Source organism: Pseudophryne corroboree, chromosome 3 (genome assembly GCF_028390025.1).
Source record: "Pseudophryne corroboree isolate aPseCor3 chromosome 3, aPseCor3.hap2, whole genome shotgun sequence".
NCBI classification, from domain to species: domain Eukaryota; kingdom Metazoa; phylum Chordata; class Amphibia; order Anura; family Myobatrachidae; genus Pseudophryne; species Pseudophryne corroboree.
The window spans coordinates 32,633,389-32,650,189 of NC_086446.1; the positions used below are offsets into that span (position 1 = coordinate 32,633,389).

Below are 16,801 nucleotides of genomic sequence, written 5' to 3' on the forward strand. Positions count from 1 at the left end.
TTCCCAGCAATCACCTCTCCAGTCATCACCCAGACACGTCCACTGGTGTTACTGTATGATGCCCCATTCCCAGCAGTCACCTCTCCAGTCATCACCCAGATACGTCCCCTGGTGTTACTGTATAATGTCCCATTCCCAGCAGTCACCTCTCCAGTCAGCAGCTGAATGATCTTGTTGGTGAGATCCAGGATCTTCTGGTCATTGTGCCTCTCATGTATCAGTGAGTGAGGTGGAGGCACCATGATGGAGGCACAGTTGGGAAGTGTCTTTTTCACTACTATACAATCCTGTGTATTGAGAGAGAGACAACCTTGAAAAATTAGAAGTATGTTTTTCAGTCAGCATATTTGTATTAAACATAAAGCATTACTAACTGGACTATGGCCCTCATTCCGAGTTGTTCGCTCATTCTTTTTCATCGCATCGCAGCGATTTTTCCGCAAACTGCGCATGCGCAATGTTTGCACTGCGACTGCGCCAAGTAAATTTGCTAAGAAGTTTGGTATTTTACTCACGGCATTACAAGGTTTTTTCTTCGTTCTGGTGATCGGAGTGTGATTGACAGGAAGTGGGTGTTTCTGGGCGGAAACTGCCCGTTTTATGGGAGTGTGTGAAAAAACGCTGCAGTTTCTGGGAAAAACGCGGGAGTGTCTGGAGAAGCGGGGGAGTGTCTGGGCGAACGCTGGGTGTGTTTGTGACGTCAAACCTGGAACGAAGCTGACTGAACTGATCGCAGTGGCAGGGTAAGTGTCGAGCTACTCAGAAACTGCTTAGAAATTTCTATTCGCAATTTTGAGAATCTTTCGTTCGCAATTTTGCTAAGCTAAGATTCACTCCCAGTAGGCGGTGGCTTAGCGTGTGCAATGCTGCTAAAAGCAGCTTGCGAGCAAACAACTCGGAATGAGGGCCTAGATTTGTACGCAGAATTTTTTATAAAGAAAAAAAAAAATACACAATATATAAAGAAGGGTCTCATTTCTAGCACAAAGTTGAGAGAAAGTAACTGGGCTGGGGGGGCATAAAGTTAGTAGGTGGGGCATGATGGGAAATAACTGGGGAATCCAGACTATTGGTCAACATACATTAGGTCGACCCTTCATGGCTTGACAGACACAAGGTCGACATGGACAAAAAATTGACGAGGATAAACGATCAACAGGTTCATATGGTTGACATGACAATAGTCAACACACATATGGCCGACACTTTTTTATTTTTTCAAGTTTTTTTTTACTTTTTCCTTCCTTGACCATCCAGGTCCCATATCATAACCTTTAGTAACCTTGTTGCGAGTGGAGGGAGACACCGTGCCCGAAGCGAGCCAGTGAGGGGACATGTTTCGGCAATTGGCGGTCCCAGATGCCAAAACTATCCGCACTAACCCCAAAAATGCAAAACACAAGTGTGTCAACCTTTGTCATGTCGATCTTTTGACCGTCGACCTTTTCCAGTGTCGGACTTGTGTCTGTCGACTATATGGGGTCGACCTAATGACTGTAGACATAATGCATGTAGATCTTCTATACCACACCACCAAAGGCTCCATTTTCCAAAAAGGGCAGGAATCGAGTGTTGAGTACTTGAAGGCCAGAGTTTTCATGGAGTAGCTATGTTGAATGGAAGAGACAATTTTAAGTCAGGAAGGAGGGTCTCTTCCAATATTGGCCAATTGCTGCCATAGTAGCTATTAGAATGTGGCCAATAACATATTAAGTATTGTATGGGACAGAAAGGGATGGGGGGGGGGGGGGAATGTAGAAGGGCTATCTTGGGAAGGTGGCCTGAGAAGTGAAATCAAAAATTTCTAGCCACAATGGATGGATTATTGGGCACAACCTAAAAGTACGTACCGGGGAGCCTACCATTCAGCAATTTCTCCAGCAAAACTTAGAAGATGCCAGATACACATGCCACCACAGTGTCCCCACAGTGCCAGATACATATATGCCCCACAGTGCCAGGTACATATATGCCCCACAGTGCCAGATACATATATGCCCCACAGTGCCAGATACATATATGCCCCACAGTGCCAGGTACATATATGCCCCACAGTGCCAGGTACATATATGCCCCACAGTGTCAGGTACATATATGCCCCACAGTGTCAGGTACATATATGCCCCACAGTGTCAGGTACATATATGCCCCACAGTGCCAGATACACATATGCCCCACAGTGCCAGATACATATATGCCCCACATTGCCAGGTAGACATATGCCCCACAGTGCCAGATACACATGCCCCCACAGTGCCAGATATGCCCCCAGTGTCAGATACACATGTCTCCGCAGTGCCAGCTAATCCCCGCAGTGCCAGATACAAATGTCCCCGCAGTGCCAGATATATCTCCCGGGGCCAGGTACACATGTCCCCACAGTGCCAAATATGCCCGCAGTGCCAGATACACATATGTCTCACAGTGCCAGATACACATATGCCCCACAGTGCCAGGTACACATATGCCCCACAGTGCCAGGTAGACATTTGCCCCACAGTGCCATGTAGACATATGCCCCACAGTGCCAGATATGCCCCCAGTGTCAGATACACATGTCTCCGCAATGCCAGCTATGCCCCCAGTGCCAGATACACATATCCCTGCAGTGCCAGATATATCTCCCGGGGCCAGATACACATGTCCCTGCAGTGCCAGATACACATGTCTCACAGTGCCAGATACACATATGCCCCACAGTGCCAGGTACACATATGCCCCACAGTGCCAGATACACAAATGCCCCACAGTGCCAGATATACAAATGCCCCACATTGCCAGATACACATGACCCCACAGTGCCAGATACGCATATGCCCTCAGTGTCAGATACACATATGCCCCCAGTGTCAGATACACATATGCCCCCAGTGTCAGATACACATATGCCCCCAGTGTCAGATACACATATGCCCCCAGTGTCAGATACACATGTCCCCGCAGTGCCAGCTATGCCCCCAGTGCCAGATACAAATGTCCCCACAGTGCCAAATATGCCCCCAGTGCCAGATACACATGTCCCCGCAGTGCCAGCTATGCCCCAATGCCAGATACACGTCTTCACAGTGTCAGCTATACATGCCCCCACACAGTGCCAGCTATGACCCCAGTTCCAAAAACACATATACCCACAGTGCCAGCTATGCACCCAGTGCCAGATACACATGTCCCTGCAGTGCCAGCTATGCCCCCAGATTCAGATACACATGTCCCCACAGTGCCAGCTATGCCCCCACACAGTGCCAGCTATGCCCCCAGTGCCAGATACACATGTCCCCACAGTGCCAGCTATGCCCCCACACAGTGCCAGCTATGCCCCCAGTGCCAGATACACGTCTCCACAGTGCCAGCTATGCCCCCAGTTCCAGATACACATGTCCCCACAGTTCCAGCTATGCCCCCAGTGCCAGATATGACCCCACACAGTGCCAGCTATGCCCCCAGTGTCAGATAGACATGTCCCCACAGTGCCAGCCATGCCCCCAGTGCCAGATACACATGTCCCCACAGTGCGGCCCCCCTTCCCCCTACCCCGAGTGCTACTCATCGCGCTGCTGCTCCTGTATGTGTGGGCGGGGAGGAGAGCGCAGCGCGCCTCTCCTGCCCCTCAGTCTCCAGCAGAGGTGTTTACCTTTAATTAGGCGCTGATCCGTAAGTCAATCAAAGCTTGTAGTCCGGCAGCCAATCAGGAGTCCAAGCTGCCGGAGCACGAGCTCTGACTGGCTCACGGGCTGGCGCCGAATTGAAGATAAACACTGCCGCAGGAGAGAAGTTTGTGTGTCGGGCAGCGGTGGCTGGGAGCCGACCGAGCCGCACGCGGAGGATGAAAGAGCAGCGGGTTGGCCACCGCTGCTATAGAGGATGGGGGTCAAAACTAATATTACCAGCTACATCTAAATGTACATATACTGTACAAACCTCTTATGCAATGTTTCCCCAGTACTGTATGTCTGAATGGGTCCATTCTAGAGTTACAAGAAGAGGAACCTCCAAGATCCCCTCACCTCCCCAGTCATGTCCCTGTATTATTACTATAGATATAAGTGATAACATTCTGACGTTTCCAGACCCCCTCACCTCCCCAGTCATGTCCCTATATTATTACTATACATGTAAGTCATGTCACTATGATGCTTCCAGATCTCCTTACCTCCCCAGTCATGTCCCTGTATTATTACTATAGATATAAGTGATGTCACTGTGACGCTCCCAGATCATCTCACCTCCCCAGTAAAGTCCCTGTATTATTACTATAGATATAAGTGATGTCACTGTGACACTCCCAGATCCCCTCACCTCCCCAGTCAGTAGGTAGATGATCTCCAGGGTGAGATTTAGTATCCTCTCAGTCATGTGACTCCTGTCTTTATCCATCCTCAGGAAATCGGAGATAGGTCTCTGGAAACTTCTACTACAGATGCTTCAGTTCCTCACGGTTTGGTTGTCTAGAAATAAATAATTATCATAAACACCTCAGAGTACATATATATATATATATATATATATATATATCATCCACCTCTTCACACACCCCCACTAATCAATATACACAGGTGACACTCTTCACACACCCCCACTAATCAATATACACAGGTGACACTGATATCATACCTGATACACACTGATCACTATAGACAGGTGACACTGATATAATAAATATAATAGGACACCAGAGGCCGCTCCCCCTGTATAGTAATAATAATAGGACACCGCAGGCTGCTCCGCCTGTACAATAATAATAATAATAATAATAATAATAATAATAATAAGTCACCACAGGCTGCTCCCCCTGTATAATAAAAGTAATAACAGGACACCACTGGCTGCTCCTCCTGTATAATAGTAACAACAGGACACCACAGGCGGCTCCTCCTGTACAATAGTAACAACAGAACACCACAGGCTGCTCCCCCTGTATAATAATAGTAATAACAGGACACCACAGGCTGCTCCTCCTGTATAATAGTAACAACAAGACATCACAGGCTGCTTCCCCTGTATAATAATAGGACACCACAGGCTGCTCCCCTGTATAATAATAGTAAAAACAGGACACCACAGGCTGCTCCTCCTGTATAATAGTAACAGGACACCACAGGCTGCCCCCCCGTATAATAGTAGTAATAACTGGACACCACAGACTGCTCCTCCTGCATAATAGTAACAAGAGGACACCACAGGCTGCTCATCCTGTTTAATAATAATCACAACAACAGGACACCACAGGCTGCTCCTCCTGTATAATAATAAATAATAATAATAATAATAATATCAGGACACCACAGGCTGCTCCCCCTCTATAATAACAACAACAACAAGACACCACAGGCTGCTTCTCCTGAATAAAAATAATAATAATAATAATAATAATAATAATAATAATAATAATATCAGGACACCACAGGCTGCTCCCCCTGTATAATAATAGTAATAACAGGACACCACAGGCTGGTCCTCCTGTATAATAGCAACAACAGGACACCACAGGCTGCTCCCCCTGTATAATAATAGTAATAACAGACACCACAGACTGCTCCTCCTGTATAATAATAATAATATCAGGACACCACAGGCTGCTCCCCCTGTATAATAATAATAATAATAATAACAACAACAACAACAACAACAACAGGACACCACAGGCTGCTCCTCCTGTATAATAATAATAATAACAATAATATCAGGACACCACAGGCTGCTCCCCCTGTATAATAATAATAATAATAATAATAATAACAACAACAACAGGACACCACAGGCTGCTCCTCCTGTATAATAATAATAATATCAGGACACCACAGGCCGCTCCCCCTGTATAATAATAATAATAATAACAACAAAACATAACAGGCCGCTCCTCCTGTATAATATTAATATCAGGACACCACTGGCTGCTCCTCCTGTATAATATTAATATCAGGACACCACAGGCTGCTCCTCCTGTATAATATTAATATCAGAACACCACAGGCTGCTCCTCCTGTATAATATTAATATCAGGACACCACAAGCCGCTCCCTTGTATAAAAATAATAACAGTACAATACAGGCTGTTCCCACTGTATTGTAACAATAATAATAATAATAATAATAATAATAATAATCCTCACCTACTGCTGCTGCTGCTGCTGCTTGATGTAACAATGACTCCTTTATGCTGCTTCATCCCGCTCAGCACAAGCTACCTAGAATTTGGAAGTCAGAGGGAACGCACAAAGCGGAAGTCAGGTGGAACGCACAGGGCGGAAATTGGGTGGAACGCATAGAGCTCAAGTCAGGTGGAACGCAAAGGGCGGAAGTCAGGTGGAACACAGGGCGGAAGTCAGATGGAACTCATAGAGCGCAAGTCGGGTGGAACGCATAGAGCGCAAGTCGGGTGGAACGCACAGGGCGGAAATCGGGTGGAACGCACAGGGCGGAAGTCGGGTGTGTAGCGCTCCGGGCGGAGAACTGGCGGTTAGTACATGGTAGATGCTAGATCCAAGGGGCGTAAGGGACCTTTAGTACATACGTAGAGATATTCTCCTTCGGACTCAAGCGAGGAACCCCTTACATAGCATGCAGAATTTGGGGCATACTTGCCTACCTGACCCTCTCCATGAGGGAGAAAATTCTCTGTTCCTGGACTTTCCTGGTAATGTATGATTGCCATCACCTGTGGTGAAACACCTTTCTTATCAATTAACTAGCTCACCACAGGTGATGGCAATCATACATTACCAGGAAAGTCCAGGAACAGAGAATTTTCTCCCTCATGGAGAGGGCCAGGTAGGCAGGTATGATTTGGGGGGAGGCGCTGGGCTCCTGTACGGACAGCTGTAGGTTTATTAATTGGTCTGGTTACTTAATTTACTTGATATAGGGAGGAGGCTTCATGTTTACATGATTTCCAAGGCCAAAGCACTTAATAAATAACCTCTTTAGAAACATATTTGGATAGAAATAAACTAGACTAGATAAACTTGCGCTCATCGGGGGTCATTCCGAGTTGTTCGCTCGTTATTTTTTTCGCTACGGTGCGATTAGTCGCAAACTGCGCATGCGCAATGTACGCAGTGCGCCTGCGCCAAGTAAATTAGCACAAAAGTTTGGTATTTTACTCACGGCGTAACAAAGTTTTTTCATCGTTCTGCTGATCGGAGTGTGATTGACAGGAAGTGGGTGTTTCTGGGCGGAAACGGGCCGTTTTCTGGGAGTGTGCGGAAAAACGCAGGCGTTTCAGGGAAAAACGCGGGAGTGTCTGGAAAAACGGGGGAGTGGCTGGTCGAACGCTGGGTGTGTTTGTGACGTCAAACCAGGAACGAAAAGGACTGAGCTGGGCAATGGCAGAGTAAGTCTGGAGCTACTCAGAAACCGCAGGGTAATCGTTACGAAAAAATTTGCGAATCTATCGTGTGCAATTCTGCTAAGATAAGATACACTCCCAGAGGGCGGCGGCTTAGCGTGTGCAATGCTGCTAAAAGCAGCTAGCGAGCGAACAACTCGGAATCACCCCCATCATCCATAATACATTGCTGTGCAGTGGTGGTTTTCAACCTCAACCCAGAAGGTTTCCCACAAGTCATGTTTTGAGGAATTTCTGTTTGTGGAAGCAGGTGGACAATTACTGGCACCATAGATTATCTCACCATGCATCGTCATACAAATCCACAAACCATGACCTATTGTTGCTGCCTCGTACTGCTCACCTGGTGTCCTCCTCATACCTCTCACCTGGTGTCATCCTCATACATCTCACCTGGTATCCTTCTAATGCCTCCTCATACTGCTCACCTAGTATCCTGCTAATGCCACCTCATACCACTCACCTGGTATCCTAATGCTTCCTCATCATACCTCTTACCTGGTATCCTCCTAATGCCCCCTCATACCGCTCACCTGGTAACCTCCTAATGCCTCCTCATACTTTTCATATAGTATCCTTCTAATGCCGCCTCATACCCCTCACCTGGTATCCTCCTAATGCCACCTCATACCGCTCACCTGGTATCCTAATGTCTCCTCATACCTCTCTCCTGGTATCCTTCTAATGCCACCTCATACCTCTCACCTGGTGGCCTCCTAATGCCTCCTCATACCTCTTACCTGGAATACTCCTAATGCCGCCTCATACCTCTCACCTGATGTCCTCCTAATGCCTCCTCATTCCGCTTACCTGGTGTCCTCCTAATGTCCCCTCAGACCGCTCACCTGGAATACTCCTAATGCCTCCTCACACCTCTCACCTGGTATCCTCCTAATGCCTCCTCATACCGCTCACCTGGTGTCCTCCTAATGTCCCCTCATACCGCTCACCTGGTATCCTCCTATTGCCGCCTCATACCGCTCACCTGATGTCTTCCTAATACCTCTCACCTGGTATCCTTCTAATGTCTCCTCATACCGCTCACCTGGTATCCTCCTAATGCCTCCTCATGCCGCTCACCTAGTGTCCTAATGCCTCCTCATACTTCTCACCTGGTATCCTCCTAATGCCTCCTCATACACCTCACCTGGTATCCTCCTAATGCCCTCTCATACCTCTCACCTGGTATCCTCCCAATACCCCATCATACCGCTCACCTGGTATCCTCCTAATGCCTCCTCATACCGCTCACCTGGTATCCTCCTAATGCCCCCTCATACCTCTCACCTGGTATCCTCGTAATGCCCCCTCATACCGCTCACCTGGTATCCTCCTAATGCCCCATTATACCGCTCACCTGGTATCATCCTAATGCCCCCTTATACCTCTCACCTGGTATCCTCCTAATACCCCCTCATACCGCTCACCTGGTATCCTCCTAATGCCTCCTCATACCGCTCTCCTGGTATCCTCCTAATGCCTCCTCATACCGCTCACCTGGTATCCTCCTAATACCCCCTCATACCGCTCACCTGGTATCCTCCTAATGCCCCCTTATACCTCTCACCTGGTATCCTCCTAATGCCCCCTCATACCGCTCACCTGGTATCCTCCTAATGCCCCCTCATACCGCTCACCTGGTATCCTCCTAATGCCTCCTCATACCGCTCACCTGGTGTCCTCCTAATGCCTCCTCATACCGTTCACCTGGTATCCTCCTAATGCCTCCTCATACCGCTCACCTGGTATCCTCCGAATGCCTCCTAATACCGCTCACCTGGTATCCTCCGAATGCCTCCTCATACCGCTCACCTGGTATCCTCCTAATGCCTCCTCATGCCGCTCACCTTGTATCCTCCTAATGCCTCCTCATACCGCTCACCTGCTATCCTCCTAATGCCTCCTCATACCGCTCACCTGCTATACTTCTAATGGCGCCTTGCACTGCTCACCTGCTATCCTAATGCCTCATACTGCTCACCTAATATTCTTTGATACCGTTGTCTGAGGAGGGAACATCATATACCAAAATAAAGTACCTGGTCCGTACACTTGCAGAAAATATTGTAATTGGTCACTTTATTTCAGAGTTATGTGCCCACCATTCAGAATGCATCACCATTGTTCTCTGGAAAATGTCACAGGTTACCAAATTAATTGTATGTGCAAAACATGGGACGTGCTGGAATTTGCCCAGATGTTGCACAATATTGCACAATATGCACAATATTGGTGGCGTTGTCAGATTTCACAAATCCCCAGGAGAGTCTAAGTAGGGTAAGTCATTGTGCCATGATGTTCCTCAGTTTCCATAAGAGGTTGTCAGCTGTGTGCCTCTTACGGAAACCGGTGATACATAGCATAGCCTGCCTAGGAATGAGTTGGCATTTGTAAGATGCTGCTACTTGTGCCGCTGCTGCTGTTGTTGCTGTGGGAGGCAATACATCTACCCAGTGGGCTGTCACAGTCATGTAGACCTTCGTTTGCCCTGCTCCACTTGTCCACATGTCCTACTGCACTAATGGTGGAATCCGAACGCATGTCTAACACCAGCATAGTTGTTATGGCCTCTGTAATCCGCTTTGCAACAGGGTGACTGCTGTCATATTTAATCTTCCTCTCAAAGGACTGTTGGATAGTCAATTGCTTAGTTGAAGTAGTACAAGTGGTCTTCCAACTTCTTCTTTGGGATGGCGATCGACTCTCAACAGCAACAACAGCAGCAGTAGGCATACCACTTGAAGGGTTAACTCTTCTGTGCTTTGTAAATATTACTTTTTATATGATCAATTTCCTTATAATAGTTACAGTGTAAAAGTGAATATTTCTATTTCCCTAGTGAAGGGTTAAAACATGCTTTATGAACTCTTATGTGTTTGCAATGGATGCGTGCTGCCCTGTGTTAGATGCCTTTGTCTCTCATACAGATACCAGGCTTGTGTGGGTCTGGCATCCAAGGTCAGCTCTATACTAGATGAAACCTGCTTTTTCTACTTCTGTGTGTTACTAAAAGATCTTGTGTTAAGTTCCATCTGATGCAACGTATATAACATCTGCCTAGCAACTGCTATATCCAATTATGTTATGTCAAGTATTAACCACCCCTACGTACCCCACTAGGGCACCACCCCTAAGCCAATGAGCCCTGTTACACTTATCAGTTACACCCTTATGTGTTCTCTTTTTATACCAATGTTAAACATTCAATAAAACAGTGTGAATTTTTACTGCTTGTGTTGTGCATGTAACTGATAGCGTAAAGGTTTACACTCCAGACGTCTAAGAGGCCATCACATCGAGGGTTAAAGAACTTAAGGGCAAATCCTTTCAGCTGGGGGCTATGTCCGGAATTCAGTGATCGTCCCTGAATGGTAAAAATAGAGAATTTATTGTCTGTCTTTGCCATACAGGATTGCGGTCATACACTGAAGCTGAATCCGTGTCAGTGTTCCGGGAACACGTGACAAGGTAATATTTAAGTCCGGGACTTAATATTACGAAGTTTTATGTAAAACCATAAAACAGGTATCAGGGATACCATAGAATCTTTAATGTCTGGGACTTAAAGAATACGTCTGAGAAAGGACCCGGGGTCCAAGCGCAATTCTCCAAAGACGTCAGTATCTGGGATACTTAAAAAAAAAACATAGACCTGGGGTCTATACGTAACGTAGAGAATACCCCGATTTGATCGCCTATATATTCTTGTATGTTGTAGTGAGATAAGTTCTTATATTTGGTTCAGACGGCTGGTAAGTTTTCGTCTGCCAGATATCTATGCTCAAACACTTTTCTTGCTTCCTGTCTAAAACGCTGTATTTTTCTGACATCTTGTACGAAGGTAAGCGTACCCGTCAAAAGATTTCATGTTCTCATTATACAGATAATATTGTGATATTGTCAATGACTAATTAACTGGTTAGCTGATGCATGTATAGTAGAGTTGTAAATTTTAGATATTTTCCTTTAAAGTTGTACTGTTGATTTATATTACTGTCTGACAATGGGCTCTAGTCAGAGTAAAAAACTGCATATCCCCCGCCCCTCCCTGGTGAGACATGCAAGATGTATGTTGCCCGTAACTCTACCTCAGAGTATTATTTAGTTAACCCATGGGTGGATAATTTAGCGGGATGGACAGAGAAAGCAGGACAGGACCCATTCCTACGGGAAGGCAGTAATTACCTTTTCTATATGGAGATTTAAGAAAAAATGTCAGTTCCCAACAGCACAGAAGCGAGGCTGCAGAGAGATCCCTCTCGCCTCCCCCCTTTGCATTCCAATGTATCCTGCGCTCAGAGACACAAATCTCTTGGCAGCAGTAACCCTTTCACACTAGATGGGATTGCCTCCAGCTCCACTGCTGGAGGGTGCGTCCACTAGCTCTATCCCTAGCACCAATAACCCAGAGTTTAGATAATAGTAAAACACTGTCCCAAGCCCACTATTACCCTCGATGGCTGTATATCTTATTTGCGCAAAGCTTGCAAAGGACGCAGCTATACACATATGAAGGAAGTTTTTTTTGCCTGTGTTTTTTTGCCTGTCGCTGTAGCTTGTAAACAGAAACCTTCATAGTCTGTTACTGCGTTTTGAAAAAGGTTTAAGGACTGCTGGACAGATGACGCTGGCTTACCTTTGCTTAACTCAGAAAGCTTACTCACTTCCCCACTCACTCATAACTATCAGAACCCCAGACGCTTTGACAGACAGAACCAACCCCGCAGTCAGGGAAGATTCCAAAGACCCCGTGCACTGACGGGGCCCGGAGGAGGGTATCCCAGCCTTTATTCAACTCACCCGTCATAGTAAAGATTCACCTCTGCTGCCACTTATTATAAATGGAAGTAAAATTCCCTTTTTAGTGGACAGCGGTGCAACAACCAGTGTTTTGTGTTCTGACCTATGCAGTATCCCCTCTCACCAGAAAAGATAGAAGGTCTCCGCCCCGTGATACAGCAATTCTTACAACAGGGTATTCTCAGACATATTGTATCACCATACTGTACTCCTGTGAACCCTGTTGCCAAAGCTGATGGTAGTATAAGATTTGTACAGAATCTCAGAGCAATCAATCAGCTAATTGTCCCAATTGCACCAATTGTTCCAGATGTAAACTCACTCATTTCTGCAATCCCTGCAGATGCTGCGTTCTTCTCTGTATTTGATTTGAAGAATGCCTTTTTTTTCAGCATGCCTGTAGATTCACAGACACAATTACTTTTGCCTTTTCTTTTGAGGGTAAACAACTTACCTGGTGCAGATTGTTGACGCACCTGTTGTCTCCAGGCCACATTGGGGCCCTGGCAACCTCACCATGGTTCAGTCCTGCTACAGTATGCAGATGATCTGCTGCTCTGTAGTAAAACTGAGGAGGCCTGCCGAGAGGATGGTGTTTCATTACTAAACTGGCTTTGTGAATGTGGACACAAGGTGTCCAAAATAAAAATGCAATGGTGTAAAAAGCATGTTGATTACTTAGGTTTTGTGCTCACTCAGGGAGAGAGGAAAGTCAGTCCACAACGCATACAGTCTGTATTGGGCCTGGTCACCCCAACTACCCAGAGGGAACTACTGTCCTTCCTGGGTATGGTAAATTACTGCAGACAGTGGATATCTGATTGCTCTTATTGTGATAACATTTTGAGACAAGCCACACTGAAGGACAAACCTAAAACTGTACAATGGTCACAAGAAATGTTAACTGCATATGAAAGTTTAAAATGTATGTTGATGAAAAGTCCGGCACTTGGCCTCCCCAATTATGTACTACCTTTCCATCTATATGCAAGGGACAATTGTAAAACCATGGCGGGGGTGCTCACACAGTTTCATGGAGGGAAGTTGCGCCCCGTGGCATTTTTTTCCAAAGTCATGCCAGTGTCTGTGCAAGGTATGCCTGCCTGCCTCAGGGCTTTGGCAGCCTGTGCAATGGTTGCAGAAATGGCCACTACCCTCACTTTAGGCCACATCACAGTACTCCACACCACACATGATGTCCTGGCAATACTTAAAGGCTTGCACACACAGCACATGTCAGCACAGCGCCTTAGTGGATATGAAGTACTCCTTTTGAGTAACCCTACCCTTACCATCAAGTACACTGCTAGTTCTTCTGGCCCTGCACCCATTCTCAATACCCTTTTAGGCTTGAAAGGTCCCGAGGATGAACCACCCGACCTACATGACTGTGCTGCTTCTATTGAAGCTGAAACTTCTCCCAGACTTGACATGTCTCCCGTTCCCATACCAGGCGCAGACATAGTTTTTGTTGACGGCTCCTGTAGTAGGCCCAATGACAGTGCATACCAGGCTGGCTATGCCATTGTCACCCTCCCTGACACTGTGTTGGAAACCCTGCCAATACCTTATCAGTCCGCGCAAGCTGCAGAACTCATTGCACTCACTAGAGCATGTCCCTCCCTTTACAACGTCCATCTGCTCACTCAACTTCAAGCTGCTGCGACTAATACTGATCTCTCCGACTGGACTTACCCAATTCTGCAGAAAAAATCCTAAATCAGGATTAATCTGCAAAGAGGGGAAACCCTGTATGCCCCAGTCCAGTGCCCCTTTGCTCATTGCCCAGTGCCGTGGTGTTGGTCACCGTGGTGAAGCCACAACACTCCTCCTACTAACCAATGATTTGTATGTTACTAATGCCAAATCACTTGTGGACCAGTATGTTAGCAGATGCATCACTTGCCTCAGGAACAACCCTAATAAAGCTAAACACCAGCATCTTGAATACCCCACAGAAAACTCTAGGATACTCACCCTTTGAAATACTAATGGGTAGACCCTTTTCCTACACCCTGGGCTAAGAAACCACTAGTAATACAGGAAGGAGATCTAGAACTCATCAGAAAAGAGTATGTCAGGTCCCTGATAACAAAACTGAATGAAATTGAACATGAGGTTGTTTGTAAAAACCCTTTTGAATCCACAGGAACCTACACACCCCTTTAAAGTCAGAGACAGAGTCGTGGTGAAGGTGCTCCCCAGGAACAAGAGCCCAGGAGACTTCACCTATGGTCCAGAGACAGAGGTCGTAGCAGTTACCCGAACAGCAGTCCTGACAGAGGAAAATCCTGCCTGGATCCATGCATCCCGAGTAAAAAAGGTTCCTAGACCAGACCTAGAGAGGGAAGCAAGTGATTCCAGTGAGGTACGAACCGGGGCAGACAGCCCTGACCTCCCACCTAGCGAAGAAAGAAGAACAGAAGAAGATGAGGAACCTGTCCCCTATCTCTATCCTGGGGACTATCTCGATAGCCCTACTGGCCCTCATTCACCTCACAATATGTGAAGTCGACATCACACAAACAGATGGGGTCCCCACCTTGTGGTACAATTCCTCCAATACACACGTAGCCACATACATCCTTGATTATTTCATGTTCCCTAAACTTGCTGACAACAAACATTTCATACAGCAGAAAAGGAAATCAGGAATGTCTGAGACAGTATATATTTGTGTTACTGACGAATGGTACTATGACATTAGATATTATGGATCTAATTGTAATTCCTGGGAAGCTGTGGGGTGGAATACAGGAGCAGATTGGAAATATGGCCCATCATTTGCAAAAAATAGATATAGCAAATATCCCCAAAACAAACCTTTAAAGCCCCATATTGCCACTTCTAAAGATATGGTGGCTATTACTAACCCTACCTTTGAAGACACCCTAGCTATTGAAACTGGTTTCTCTGACATTAATTTTGGTTGGAATGGATGAAGTATAGTGCTAACAAACACAATAAAAGCAACTGTTATGTCTGTGGCAAATCTAGGCCCCACCTAGGTACAGTGCCCCTTAATATACCCCTAGAACAGGAAAATTGTTTTTTCAGCCTTTTTAATGACACCAAAACAAATGACAGTCAGTGCGAAATGTGGAAAAGGGAATATCCCATATTGTCAAAAAATCCCAACCCAGGAAGCACCATAACCATATATCCTGGAAACTATACCTGTTATACATCTAACACCACCACAGGGAGAAATTTAAAAGGAGCCTCACTCAAGAATCATGTCATATAATAATCATGATTCTAAGAGGGGATTGAAGGGTTAACTCTTCTGTGCTTTGTAAATATTACTTTTTATATGATCAATTTCCTTATAATAGTTACAGTGTAAAAGTGAATATTTCTATTTCCCTAGTGAAGGGTTAAAACATGCTTTATGAACTCTTATGTGTTTGCAATGGATGCGTGCTGCCCTGTGTTAGATGCCTTTGTCTCTCATACAGATACCAGGCTTGTGTGGGTCTGGCATCCAAGGTCAGCTCTATACTAGATGAAACCTGCTTTTTCTACTTCTGTGTGTTACTAAAAGATCTTGTGTTAAGTTCCATCTGATGCAACGTATATAACATCTGCCTAGCAACTGCTATATCCAATTATGTTATGTCAAGTATTAACCACCCCTACGTACCCCACTAGGGCACCACCCCTAAGCCAATGAGCCCTGTTACACTTATCAGTTACACCCTTATGTGTTCTCTTTTTATACCAATGTTAAACATTCAATAAAACAGTGTGAATTTTTACTGCTTGTGTTGTGCATGTAACTGATAGCGTAAAGGTTTACACTCCAGACGTCTAAGAGGCCATCACATCGAGGGTTAAAGAACTTAAGGGCAAATCCTTTCACCACTCAAGGATCCTCCTGAGGAATCCCAGTTAGGAGAGGACTCGTCAGTCATGCCAGTGTCATGGCCTGCAGGACTACTTACGTTCCTGAGGAGGAAATTGACGTTGAGGTAGTTGGTGGTGTGGCTTGCAGGAGAATTAATTTAGGTATCAGTGGGCTGCTTACGCTCTTACCCAAAGTTTCTGAACTTGACAATGACTTCTGAGGGAGGATGCTCCTAGGTGGTTAACATTCTTACCCCTACTTATTATGGATTGACAAAGGCAATACATTGAACACCTGTTGTTCGTATTTGTGGAGAAATAATTCCACACTGAAGAGGTGGCAAATTTTGTTATTTTGCCCAGGCATGACAATGGGCTTTCTCATCACATGGACAACAACTGTCTCCACTGGTGCTTTATAAACACAAACCACATCACCATCAAAATCCTCATCGTCAACATCTTCCTCAGTGCCATCTACACCAATAACCTCCTCATCCTGGTGTACGTCTACAGTGCCATCCTCAATCTCAGTATCAGCAACTGGACTGGCGGTGCTCCTCCCAGCAGGCAGCGTACAAATGGTAGTAGGAGCCTCCTCTTTCCATACAGTCTTGGGAAGGTCAGGCCTAGACATCGCAACCGCAAACACTTGGACTCTCCTTGGGGATTTGTGAATTTCTCTGAACACAGTTGCTTTTTTCTTGTGCTTTAACAAGCTTCTTTTTTTTTCGAGAGGGAGGAGAGCTTCCAGCCTCATGAGAAGTTGAGCCACCAGTCATGAACATAGGCCAAGGCCTTAGCCTTTTC

General features: G+C 46.0%; 1 long non-coding RNA gene across 1 annotated transcript; it reads left to right on the forward strand.

Annotated features, from left to right (window-relative positions):
• Positions 1-6,401: 6,401 nt before the first annotated feature.
• LOC135054621 (uncharacterized) lies at positions 6,402-15,903 on the forward strand. Its single transcript, XR_010243542.1, has 2 exons — positions 6,402-6,456; positions 14,295-15,903. It is a non-coding gene; the product is annotated as an uncharacterized LOC135054621 (long non-coding RNA).
• The last annotated feature ends 898 nt before the right edge of the window (positions 15,904-16,801 follow it).